Source organism: Panthera tigris, chromosome X (genome assembly GCF_018350195.1).
Source record: "Panthera tigris isolate Pti1 chromosome X, P.tigris_Pti1_mat1.1, whole genome shotgun sequence".
Lineage (NCBI taxonomy): Eukaryota > Metazoa > Chordata > Mammalia > Carnivora > Felidae > Panthera > Panthera tigris.
The window spans coordinates 111100015-111111298 of NC_056677.1; the positions used below are offsets into that span (position 1 = coordinate 111100015).

An 11284-nucleotide genomic window follows, 5' to 3' on the forward strand; every position below is an offset into this window, starting at 1 on the left:
AGTTAGGGCAACCTCACAAACTATCGTGTGACAGTATTTACACAATAAAGCCTCGCAACACCCCCGACCCGCCTGACAAATGGGGGAAGGATAGTGCTAGCATGAGAGGGTCTTTGTCAGGGGTGATGTGCACTATGTGAAGATGGGAGGAGTAAGCATGGAAGGCTTCCTGGAGGAGGACGCATTTAGCTAGGTCAGGATAAACTAGGTGAGCCAGATTTCCGAAGTGCGAGATGACTAGAAACAAAGGAAAAGGTATGTGCAAAGGTCTAACAAGGCGGGGGGGTCGGCCTTGAGGGACAGACACGGATGTACAAAGACAAAAATATGAACAAATATTTGAGTAATTTATTTGGACCTGGAAGTATGGCGGTTTCCACTCCTAGACCTAAGAGAATGGACAGTCTGGCTGTCAATCACTGCAGGCCCTCCAAGCTGATGTCTGAAGGCGGGGCCACTGAAGGATGGCAAGCACCCGGCCATGAAGCCCTACCACGTGAGCAGGCCGATGACGGTTTGGATTGTGCAACGAGGCTTCCGTAGACCGTTCCCCTCAGTGATGGCAAAATATGGCGGGTACTGTGGATATATGGCGGTTGACAATGCTCCGATCTCACAAGTGTAAGTTTAATTGACTTTCTCTCATAATTGGCTGTTTGAAGTGTGAGTTTAAGAGAATGGGGGGGGGGGGGCGCAGATGGTGTGTCCTAAGACACGTTGACAGATGTGTCTCATGGGCTTCCGGATTGATGACAAGGGAAGGGCCCTTAGCTGCCTTTGGGGACATTGTTGTGCTTTATGTAACAACACGATGAGTCTTTCAGATCATTTCATTTGTCTGAGTGTGGGTCTCGAACCCCTCCCCCCCCTCCCCCCGGATTCGTGGTCTTCATGTTTTGTGGTGTTTGCAGCTTAAAAATGCAGAAAAAGGGGTGCGGTTGGCTGAGCCTGAGTGGGTCCCAGACAGGACGATGGCTGTTGGCTGCCTGGGAGCCGATTTTGGTTTCCACGGTACAGTGTTTGGGGACGGGACTTGTCACCGACTATTGTTTACATCTGGGTCTTGGCCATTTGTGTGAGGTGTCTTGGTGACAGGCTATCTCTTATCTTGATCTGAAACGAAAGGAGAGTGAAAGTAAGGAAAGGGGAGCATGTGTGTGATTACGACAGCCGATGCCTGCCTTTGAGGGCAGTTTTGTCTTTCATTTAACATGACTGTGTGTTTCCTATCAGTTGTTCAAAATTTGGAATGGTCTTCTGCATATGCTGCCTTGAAAAGGCGGGGGGAACCCCCTGATAATTCCAACGTGAAAGTGGGGAAACAGATGGCGTGGTGGGCTCGGGGCTTGTTCACTGACCACCGGGAATTGTCTTCAGTCACCACTGAAAGCTGCATTTTTCTGTAACGTATTCGTGTTTTTCCTATCATTGTATCCAACCAATAGCGGTCCGGAAGCTTTTCACGTGTTTTCCATAAAAAAAAAAAAGGTGTTCTATTAATTGCCGTCTTCGAATAAGAAGGTAGTCTATTGGGTCTGCTTGGCAGGGCCCTGGTGCTTTAAGTCCCCGATGGGAATGATCTGCTCGGGATCTTATTTCTTGTTTTTCCTGTGATAACGTAATGGCAGTGGGGTGTGTTTTCCCTGTGATATTGCAACATTGCATCCATTTGAGTTTGGTTTTTTATTTTGACTGTGTTTCATACGTGTTCTCCAAATGTGAAAGTACTTTCAGCGTGCACTTTGGAACAATTTGTCCGGCTGGACACGTGAAAGTTTCACACGCCGAATGTCTCCTAGCGGCTCTTGTTAGCCAAGACTGAACACTGTTTTGGCATTTAATTTTCCATGTTCGTCTTAAGGCAGCCAATTGAATTTTGATGTTGGCGCTCCTCATATATTTCCTTTAAAGTGCTTGGTGTAAATTTCAATTTACAGAGGAGGCATTCAACGTCTAATGGGGTGCCTTATGTTTCCAGTATAATGGCGTGTTTGACATAATTTGTTTTGCTAAATCCTGGTCTTGTTCCCTATGGATAAATTCTCTTAAAAACAAAGGTTTTCTGGGGAAACTGCCTGGCTCAGTGATAGAACCTGTGACTCTTGATGTGGGGGTTGTGATTGCAGGCCCCACACTGGTGTGGAGAGTGCTTAAAAATAAAGTCTTCAAAATGAATAATAATAAACGTTTTGAGGTGATCTCAAATTACAATTCAAAACAATCTGGTGAATGCTTGCCTCTCATACAGTTGGGGATTTGGGTGTACAAAAGAATTGGGTCTCCTGTGACTTTGTTCCATTAAATGTTGTTCCAGGCCCTTTGCGTAAGCTTTGTGTTAACCATTTTTGGCGTTATCGTTACTTTACAAACGAGGAAGAGATTGTTTTAATTATGTGTGTGCTTCTTGCTTTATGACAGTGACTGGCTCCCGGTGGCCCGGGAGCCCAACCTTTCGTCTTATTTGCTATTAAAATGTTTCTGAAAAACTGGCTCTGTGTGTTTTATTTCATGGGCCTACTTAAAATTTTCTTTTCAATGTAAAAAATAGCAGGTATTGACCATCAGGCTGACGGTGCTGTTTCCTGACCGCGAATTCCGGGAAGTGCCTGTCACCGGCCATCCCGGAATTCCGTTGGCTTCGTTCTGGGTTTCATTTCTCATAATAATTACATGACACTTATCAACTTTATTCAGGTCAATTCTGTACTTCGTCTTTAGTGCCTTTGCTTTGAACGTCACGGGGCATTTTCAATTTATTTACAAGCAAATTCACCCCCAGAAGTATTGCTCTCTGTGTTCTAGAACTGAATGGCCCTTGCTGGTCACAGTGCATACTTTTGAATATTATATTAGAACCCTGATTGTGCACGTGACATAGTGGTATTTCTTTTCTTTTCTTTTTTTTATTGTTGTGTCTTTAAATGCTGACCCAGGTGCTCCTTCCTAGGTGTTCTGCCATAGAAAAAATTACTTTGTGGTATCCTATTTACAAACAGTCTGTTCCCTGACACCTCCAGTCCTCCTTGTTAGGGGTCCTGGGCTAGACTGGACATGCTGCTCTCCCTGCACCCTACTCCACCCCAATCGCAGAGGGTGCTGTCCCTGCCTCTTGAGCCACAAGAGCTGACCGTGCCTTAATGCCCCAAGGGCTAGCATATTGGCTTAGGAAATAGTCAGTGGCTGCCTGCTTCTCCTCATACACCTCCCTTCCTGTGTCAGACCTAATGTGTATGCAAGGGGAGAATTCAATGAGAGGGAAGCTGTTGTTTTGCTCAAAACCCTGAGCGCCCTAATCCCTGAGAGTAATCTGATACTTGGTACAACAGGGACTTCCTTTTGATAATGGTGATAGCTGGGTTTGCCTTATCAGCCTTTTTGCTGATTGATTCTTGATATTGACTTGAATTTGGTATCTTAGCTCACATAGAAACGATTTAATGACTCATATCGGTGACACGTTGAAGGTCTGTAAAATGTACTTTGATTACATTTAGACCTGTGAAAGATCCACTGCTGGTATTTGGGTTTTACTGTCTTCGGTACTGACAGCAAAGCAGACTTCAGGAACTGGGACACTCAACTAGCCTCACCAATCCTGACTTTTGAGACAGAGTCCTAGATCTTGAACAAAATCTAAGCGTGGAATGAAGGTGCTTTCATTACTTGCCCATTCCATTGCCTGTAGTATCCTAGGGGCATTCTTGCACACTGAGAGCAGATTCTCCAGTGTGTATGTAACCAAATGTCCAATTTGTTCCCGTTGTTTCCTCCTCGGAGACCTGTGTTCAGTGTCAGCTGGTAGGGACATTATGCAATGTGTGAAATGCTTCGTGAATTTGTTGTGATTAACTTAGCTCATTTTGCTTTTTAGCAGTTTTGGAACTTACTGTGTTACCGATTAAGAAGTCTAGTATAACAGCCCAGCCATTGTAATGTGCATTTCGTGGTCTATTAAGTAGAGCACAAAACCCATTTGAATGATTTGTTACCCATCGTGTCTTGCGTGGTATGTCAGTGTCAGCAATTGGTAACAAAGTGAGAACACCACCACCCATTCCAAAGGTTTGTTACCCCCAATTGTGTACGAGTGGATGGCTTCATTAGTGAAGAGCGACATGGGAGTTCTGAGACACCCCTTCTCGCCACTGAGGGGCGATACCTCTTAACATAATATTTAATAATTCCCCTGTGCTGGTTGATGAAGGCGGGATGCACCACGGTTCGTGCTGAGGGGACAATCAGCCTCTAAAGCCGCAATCTCACCTTGTGGGTTGATTCATGCAGTTCCTGCCTTACATTCTCTTTCACTCTTTTGGCCTACTTCACACAGGCTGCATGATTGGGTCCTCTGGCCCCACCAACCACTTTGAGAAATTGCTCTGGATGAGGGAAAGAGGAAGTTTGCCCCATCCACTCGTGTTGTGAGTTTCCAAGTGGCCTAATTTTCCTGCAGTGGTCCCAAGCTGACCTTCCACAGGTAAGTCTCTTTGTAGATTTGTACAATCATCACCTCCCTCAGGATCTGTGATGGGAACGTCCAGTTCTGGTCAGCCGGTGGGCCCGTTGTGAGAGGAGAGGACCCTGAACCAATCGTCAAGGCCAGCCGTACAGGTAAGAGCAACCTTAGGCTGTGCGAGGCCAGAGGTGTTGGGTGAATAGCACTTGTCTCCTGTCAGCTGTACCTTTATTCCAGATGGTGTGGAAATCCCATCCCTGAGTCTCTAACATGGGCGCTTCCCACAAGGTCGGGGTCACCGCCTAGACACTACTTGTTAACTCCGTGGTAGAGACTCCATGTCTTGAGTCAATTTCCTCAAGGAGTCAGTGGCATCTTTTTCCCAGACCTTCTTCGCGTTCCTCTGCTTACTGTTGCGTGCCACTGTTACACACACGTTGGCTTTATTAGAATGTCAGATGTCCAAAAAACCCTGATCTTGAGCCTTTTTATCCTTTTGGTAATCGCTTTCTAATACCATGCATGCAGAAGCAGGATGGCCTGGATGGGATGGTCAGACACAAACTTCAGGAACTCAGAGATTGTGGGAGCACTGCTCAGGTGCATTTCTTCAGGTCTGGGTGTAACTTTTTTAAGTCATGGATCTGAATTAATTGAAAGCCAGGCGTACCTAGGAGAGGCGAGAAAGATGAGACCTGTACACCAAGCGGGTGCCAGAGGGTGACAGTCTGCCGGTCCACCCCCGCTGGGGTGGGTGGGCATTTATGTGGCAGCCGTCCTAGAAGCACAGGCTAACAGTTCAAGCAACATGTGGGTCAATACTTCTTTGCGGGTTTCCCCTTCCGTACATTCTAGCGATTTTTTGGCTTTGCAGATGTCGCCGAGACCGTGTCACCCATCGTGTTTCGTTCACAATAAGTTTCCAGCATGTGAGTCTGAAAGACCCTCGGCCCTTTCTTCCTGTCATCTCTGAGCCTCAGCTTCCACATCTGCAAAATGGAAATGACACCTTGCTCTTGCTCTCAGGCGTGGTGTGAAAATCAAGCGTGATCATCTTTATGAAGTGCTCAGCACACAGGAGGTACTGAAGAAATCGGGACACCGTTTCCAGAATGTGTTGAGGGGAGCAAAAGATCATGGCTTGGTTTAGATCCTCTTGCCACCTGTGCAGACCCCACTTGCACTTCGTTTCTTGAGCCTTTTGCTGTAATTTCAGCTACGTTTTGTTTCCTTTCACAGGGCCAGCCACTATTCTCAGAGGGTCTTGGGCATCTCTTTGGAAATGGACCTCTTTAACTCTGCTGTGATGCCAGGAGGTAGCCCAGCATCCCAGACCCTGCCTTTCTCTGAGCTGCATTCTTTCCTGGCTGCCTTGGACGTCTGACATTGAAGCTGATGTCACTCAGCGTCAAGCTGGGGCTGGAGGGTGCCTGGTAACTGGCAGTGCCCAAAGGTCTCCTCTCTTTCCTTCTCTGTATAAAGTTACTTCTTTTCTGGGCAGTGGTTAATTTGGGGAAAATCAGGTGAAGACTTTGACGGTTGGGTGTGAGAGTGTTAAGCATAAAGACGAATGGCTCTAAGGTGCATTCAAAGACCCTTGTGACCTCTAGTGTCAGACACACCTCTGGTTCCTCTGTTGCTTTGTTCGCACCAGTTCTATCCAGAAGGTGGCATCACAGAGCCTGATGTGCACTCCCCAAAGTCCAAACGATCCACATTTCTATGTGGTTAGACACTAACGTATGTAGCCTTTACACAACATGTTGACATTTCAAAGACTTTTCATTTATCCCTGTACTTGGTTCGGTTACTTTCAAGCCGTGGGAGATGGGGGTCATTACGACTTCCTACCCAGTGAAAACCTGAGACGTGAGGTACTTGCAAAACTCTGTGCCCCAACGCATGTTCCTTCCCCAGGCGGTAGGTACAAAAGTGAACAAGAATGGCTTGTCTGCTTGTCAAAAGCAGTTGTACAACTTAATAACCGTGATGCCTCCTCCTTCTTCCACACACACTTGTGCCCACTGCCCATCAAAGTCATGTTGGGTCATTTCACTGGGGGGAGGGATGCGGAAGACGTAGATGAATGTTTTGTGGGTAAGACTTCTGAGTACTGGCACTTAACAAAATAAGACCCAAGGTTGAAGCTTCCTAAAGGGTGACTGTTTAATTGGTGGCATCTCAAACTCAGGACCCTGAGGGAAAGACAAGGTGACCCTCTCAATTTAAGGTGGGGTCTGGCTTGGTGGCTCTTTCCCAGGAGTCCACTCTGGAGCCTGCCACATCAGTTGCGTTATGAGGCCTGTACTCCGTGAATGTGTACTTCCCAGCGGGGATGTTAATGAGTTATGAATTCTTGGTGTGAAGTATTTCATGTCAAACCCTGTTAGCCTGAAGTGGATTTTCATTCCTCTTATGGATGTGGGTGACAGAAGGGGAATGGATATCGAACACCTGAAGGTAAGGCCTTTGCACTTGTGCTGCCGAAGGAGCACGAGGTAAGGCCTTTGAAATGCAGTGTATTCGTTGCTACACTGGTTCCCTGTTATAGGCGCACTTTTCCACGGATGAATATTATTTCATTGGATACATGTACCACATATTCTTTATCCATTTATGCTGTTGATGGATGCTCACAAGTCTCTCATGTCTTACATATTGAGAATACGACTGTAGTGAGTATATGGGATGAGTATGTGTCTTTGACATAGTGGCTTCCTTTCCTTTATATAAATGCCCAGATACGGGATTGATACATCATATAGAAGCTCAATTATTAATTTTTTGACAGGCCATCCTACTGTTCTCCGTAGTGCTACCTAATGTAGTGCTGTCAGGTGGTCAGACTCCCTATACAAAGAAGCTGAAAGAGTACGTCTACCATGCAGAGCAATGGCCTACTAGGATTCACTGGGAATCCTCATGTTGTGTATGGGAATGTGGTTGGAATTGTATCCATGCGTTTCCATCTAAACTTCCTGCGCGCTTCCAGTGATCATACCTTGCCCGTGGCAAGAAGACGAGTGGCATGTGGGTGCTGTCAATGAACCTTCCATGAGGCAGGGGACGTTTAGATTGTCACAGGCATGAGCTGATGAGCCTGGATGTCCGGGAGCCTCCTGGGTCAGGTGTCCAGGGTGGGGGATTAATCCTTCCCCCTTTGTTTCTATACGCCATTTCAGGCCGTTCATTTCTCGCGATTAGTGAAACCTAGGGTCCAGAAGGGATATATGAGAAAACTCTGGGAGTCTAGTGAAACTTGAAAGGGGGTGGGTAGAGTGTCTTCGTGTGAAAGTGTGGTAGGCATTGTGGGTTCAGGGGCAATGGCAGCATCTGGCGACTGGGCAGATATTAGTTACCAGGGAAGAAATGTGTCTCTGGCCTCCAATGCAAAGAAACTAAAAGAGTATGTCTACCATGGAGATCAATGGCCTCCTAGGAATCCTTAGGAATCCTCATTTTGTGGATGGGATTGTGGTTGGAATTGTATCCAAGCGTTTCCATCTAAGCTTTCTGCACTCTTCTGCTGACCGAACTCTGCACATGGCGGGAAGCGGGGCGGTGCGTGGGTGCTGTCAATGAACCTTCCATGAGGCAGGGGACCTTTAGAATATCAAGGACATTTGCTAATGAGACTTTGTGGTTACCAGCCTCCATTTTCAGGCTCTTGATTTCACTTGATTAGTGAAATCTGGGGCCCACAAAGGCTCTGAGGACACTCTGGGAAGAGAAGGAATCTTGACCTTGGGTGGGCCGAGGGACTTGGAGTGAAAGTTGTGGTAGGCATTGTGGGTTCAGGGGTGTGTCCCCTGCCTTTCTCCCTTCTCACGCACTACCCTGGGGTCAGCATAACTGGGGGCGAGGAGACAATGGGCATTGGTGGATGTGACATGAGAAACTATGCCAGTCTTGTTGAGTTGACACATTCATTAGGAGAAGAGGGTGTTGTTTTCCACGTTCCACGTGGAGTGTGGGTTTGCCAGCAGGCACGGCTCTGCTGTTTCATCCTTACTCTGTGGTACCGTGGGCCTGTGAAGGAAGGCCACGGGGTAGGGTGCGTCGTCCTTCCCCCTGCTGTCTTGTTGCAGGTGACAATAACCTGAGGCCCTTCTGAGAAGGAACTGCTGTTGCTTATGCCTCTTTTATCCTCCAGGGACATCTTCTTCCATTGTCCCGGATCTGTGTTGGCTCTTGGGCACTGCTTGTGGTGTTTGCTTCCCCCTCCATGTGTCAGGAGGCTGGGTTTTAAAACTGGCAAGAGGCTTGTTTAGCTTTTCAAAAGGTTTGCGAAGAGGCAGAGAGCGCCCAAGGACAAGTTTTCCAAAGTCCATGTTCCCAGAGAAGGGAAGGGGGAGGTCGTGTCCCCCTTTTCAGTGGGGATAGTTTAGCTCTTGTTTCTTATTTTCTTTGCCCTGATGCCATGCTCCCATGAGACACCAGGCCCCATTGGGACCTGCACCCCTTGGGACCTGCACCCTTGGTACCTGCACCTGCGTGGGTGCTGTCAATGAACCTTCCATGAGGCAGGGGACGTTTCGATTCTCATGGACATGTGCAGATGTTTCTGGATGTGCGGGAACCTCCTGGGTCAGGTGTCCAGGTTAGAGGATTAATCCTTCCTATTTTGTTTCCTTGTTACATTTCAGGCTCTTGATTTCTCTTGATTAATGAAACCTGGGGTCCAGAAGGGATATGAGTATTTAATGAAACTTGACAGCGGGGGGTCGAGGGTCTTAATGTGAACGTGTGGTAGGCATTGTAGGTTCAGGGGCAATGGCAGCCTCTGGGGCATGACAGATATTAGGTCCCAGGGAAGAAATGGGCCATGTCTGGTTCTCAGGCTTCCAATACAAAGAAGCTAAAAGAGTTTGTCTACCATACAGAGAGATGGCCTACTAGGAATCGTTAGGAATCCTCATTTTGTGGATGGGAATGTGGTTGGAATTGTATCCAAGCGTTTCCATCTAAGCTTTCTGCACTCTTCTGCTGACCATACTCTGCACATGGCGGGAAGATGAGCGGCATGTGGGTGCTGTCAATGAACCTTCCATGAGGCAGGGGACGTTTAGATTGTCACGGGCATGAGCTGATGAGCTGGATGTCCGGGAGCCTCCTGGGTCAGGTGTCCAGGGTGGAGGATTAATCCTTCCGCCTTTGTTTCTATACACCATTTCAGGCCCTTCATTTCTCGCAATTAGTGAAACCTGGGGTCCAGAAGGGATATATGAGTAAACTCTGGGAGTGTAATGAAACTTGAAAGGGGGTGGGTAGAGTGTCTTCGTGTGAAAGTGTGGTAGGCATTGTGGGTTCAGGGGCAATGGCAGCATCTGGCGACTGGGCAGATATTAGTTACCAGGGAAGAAATGTGTCTCTGGCCTCCAATGCAAAGAAACTAAAAGAGTATGTCTACCATGGAGATCAATGGCCTCCTAGGAATCCTTAGGAATCCTCATTTTGTGGATGGGATTGTGGTTGGAAGTGTATCCAAGCGTTTCCATCTAAGCTTTCTGCACTCTTCTGCTGACCATACTCTGCACATGGCGGGAAGATGAGCGGCGTGTGGGTGCTGTCCATGAACCTTCCATGAGGCAGGGGACGTTTAGATTGTCACGGACATGAGCTGATGAGCTGGATGTCCGGGAGCCTCCTGGGTCAGGTGTCCAGGGTGGAGGATGAATCCTTCCGCCTTTGTTTCTATACGCCATTTCAGGCCCTTCATTTCTCGCGATTAGTGAAACCTAGGCTCCAGAAGGGATATATGAGAAAACTCTGGGAGTGTAATGAAACTTGAAAGGGGGTGGGTAGAGTGTCTTCGTGTGAAAGTTTGGTAGGCATTGTGGGTTCAGGGGCAATGGCAGCATCTGGCGACTGGGCAGATATTAGTTCCCAGGGAAGAAATGGGTCATGTCTGGTTGTCTGGCCTCCAATGCAAAGAAACTAAAAGAGTATGTCTACCATGGAGATCAATGGCCTCCTAGGAATCCTTAGGAATCCTCATTTTGTGGATGGGATTGTGGTTGGAATTGTATCCAAGCGTTTCCATCTAAGCTTTCTGCACTCTTCTGCTGACCGAACTCTGCACATGGCGGGAAGCGGGGCGGTGCGTGGGTGCTGTCAATGAACCTTCCATGAGGCAGGGGACCTTTAGAATATCAAGGACATTTGCTAATGAGACTTTGTGGTTACCAGCCTCCATTTTCAGGCTCTTGATTTCACTTGATTAGTGAAATCTGGGGCCCACAAAGGCTCTGAGGACACTCTGGGAAGAGAAGGAATCTTGACCTTGGGTGGGCCGAGGGACTTGGAGTGAAAGTTGTGGTAGGCATTGTGGGTTCAGGGGTGTGTCCCCTGCCTTTCTCCCTTCTCACGCACTACCCTGGGGTCAGCATAACTGGGGGCGAGGAGACAATGGGCATTGGTGATGTGACATGAGAAACTATGCCAGTCTTGTTGAGTTGACACATTCATTAGGAGAAGAGGGTGTTGTTTTCCACGTTCCACGTGGAGTGTGGGTTTGCCAGCAGGCACGGCTCTGCTGTTTCATCCTTACTCTGTGGTACCGTGGGCCTGTGAAGGAAGGCCACGGGGTAGGGTGCGTCGTCCTTCCCCCTGCTGTCTTGTTGCAGGTGACAATAACCTGAGGCCCTTCTGAGAAGGAACTGCTGTTGCTTATGCCTCTTTTATCCTCCAGGGACATCTTCTTCCATTGTCCCGGATCTGTGTTGGCTCTTGGGCACTGCTTGTGGTGTTTGCTTCCCCCTCCATGTGTCAGGAGGCTGGGTTTTAAAACTGGCAAGAGGCTTGTTTAGCTTTTCAAAAGGTTTGCGA

At 47.8% G+C, this 11284-nt stretch overlaps 1 long non-coding RNA gene across 2 annotated transcripts; it reads left to right on the top strand.

Annotated features, from left to right (window-relative positions):
• The first annotated feature begins 543 nt into the window (after window positions 1-543).
• Window positions 544-7212, top strand: LOC122235474. Of its 2 annotated transcripts, none has more exons than XR_006213556.1 (4): window positions 544-621; window positions 4331-4611; window positions 5331-5537; window positions 5696-7212. It is a non-coding gene; the product is annotated as an uncharacterized LOC122235474 (long non-coding RNA). The 2 variants fall into 2 exon arrangements; XR_006213555.1 differs by having other exon boundaries at window positions 4331-4477.
• The last annotated feature ends 4072 nt before the right edge of the window (window positions 7213-11284 follow it).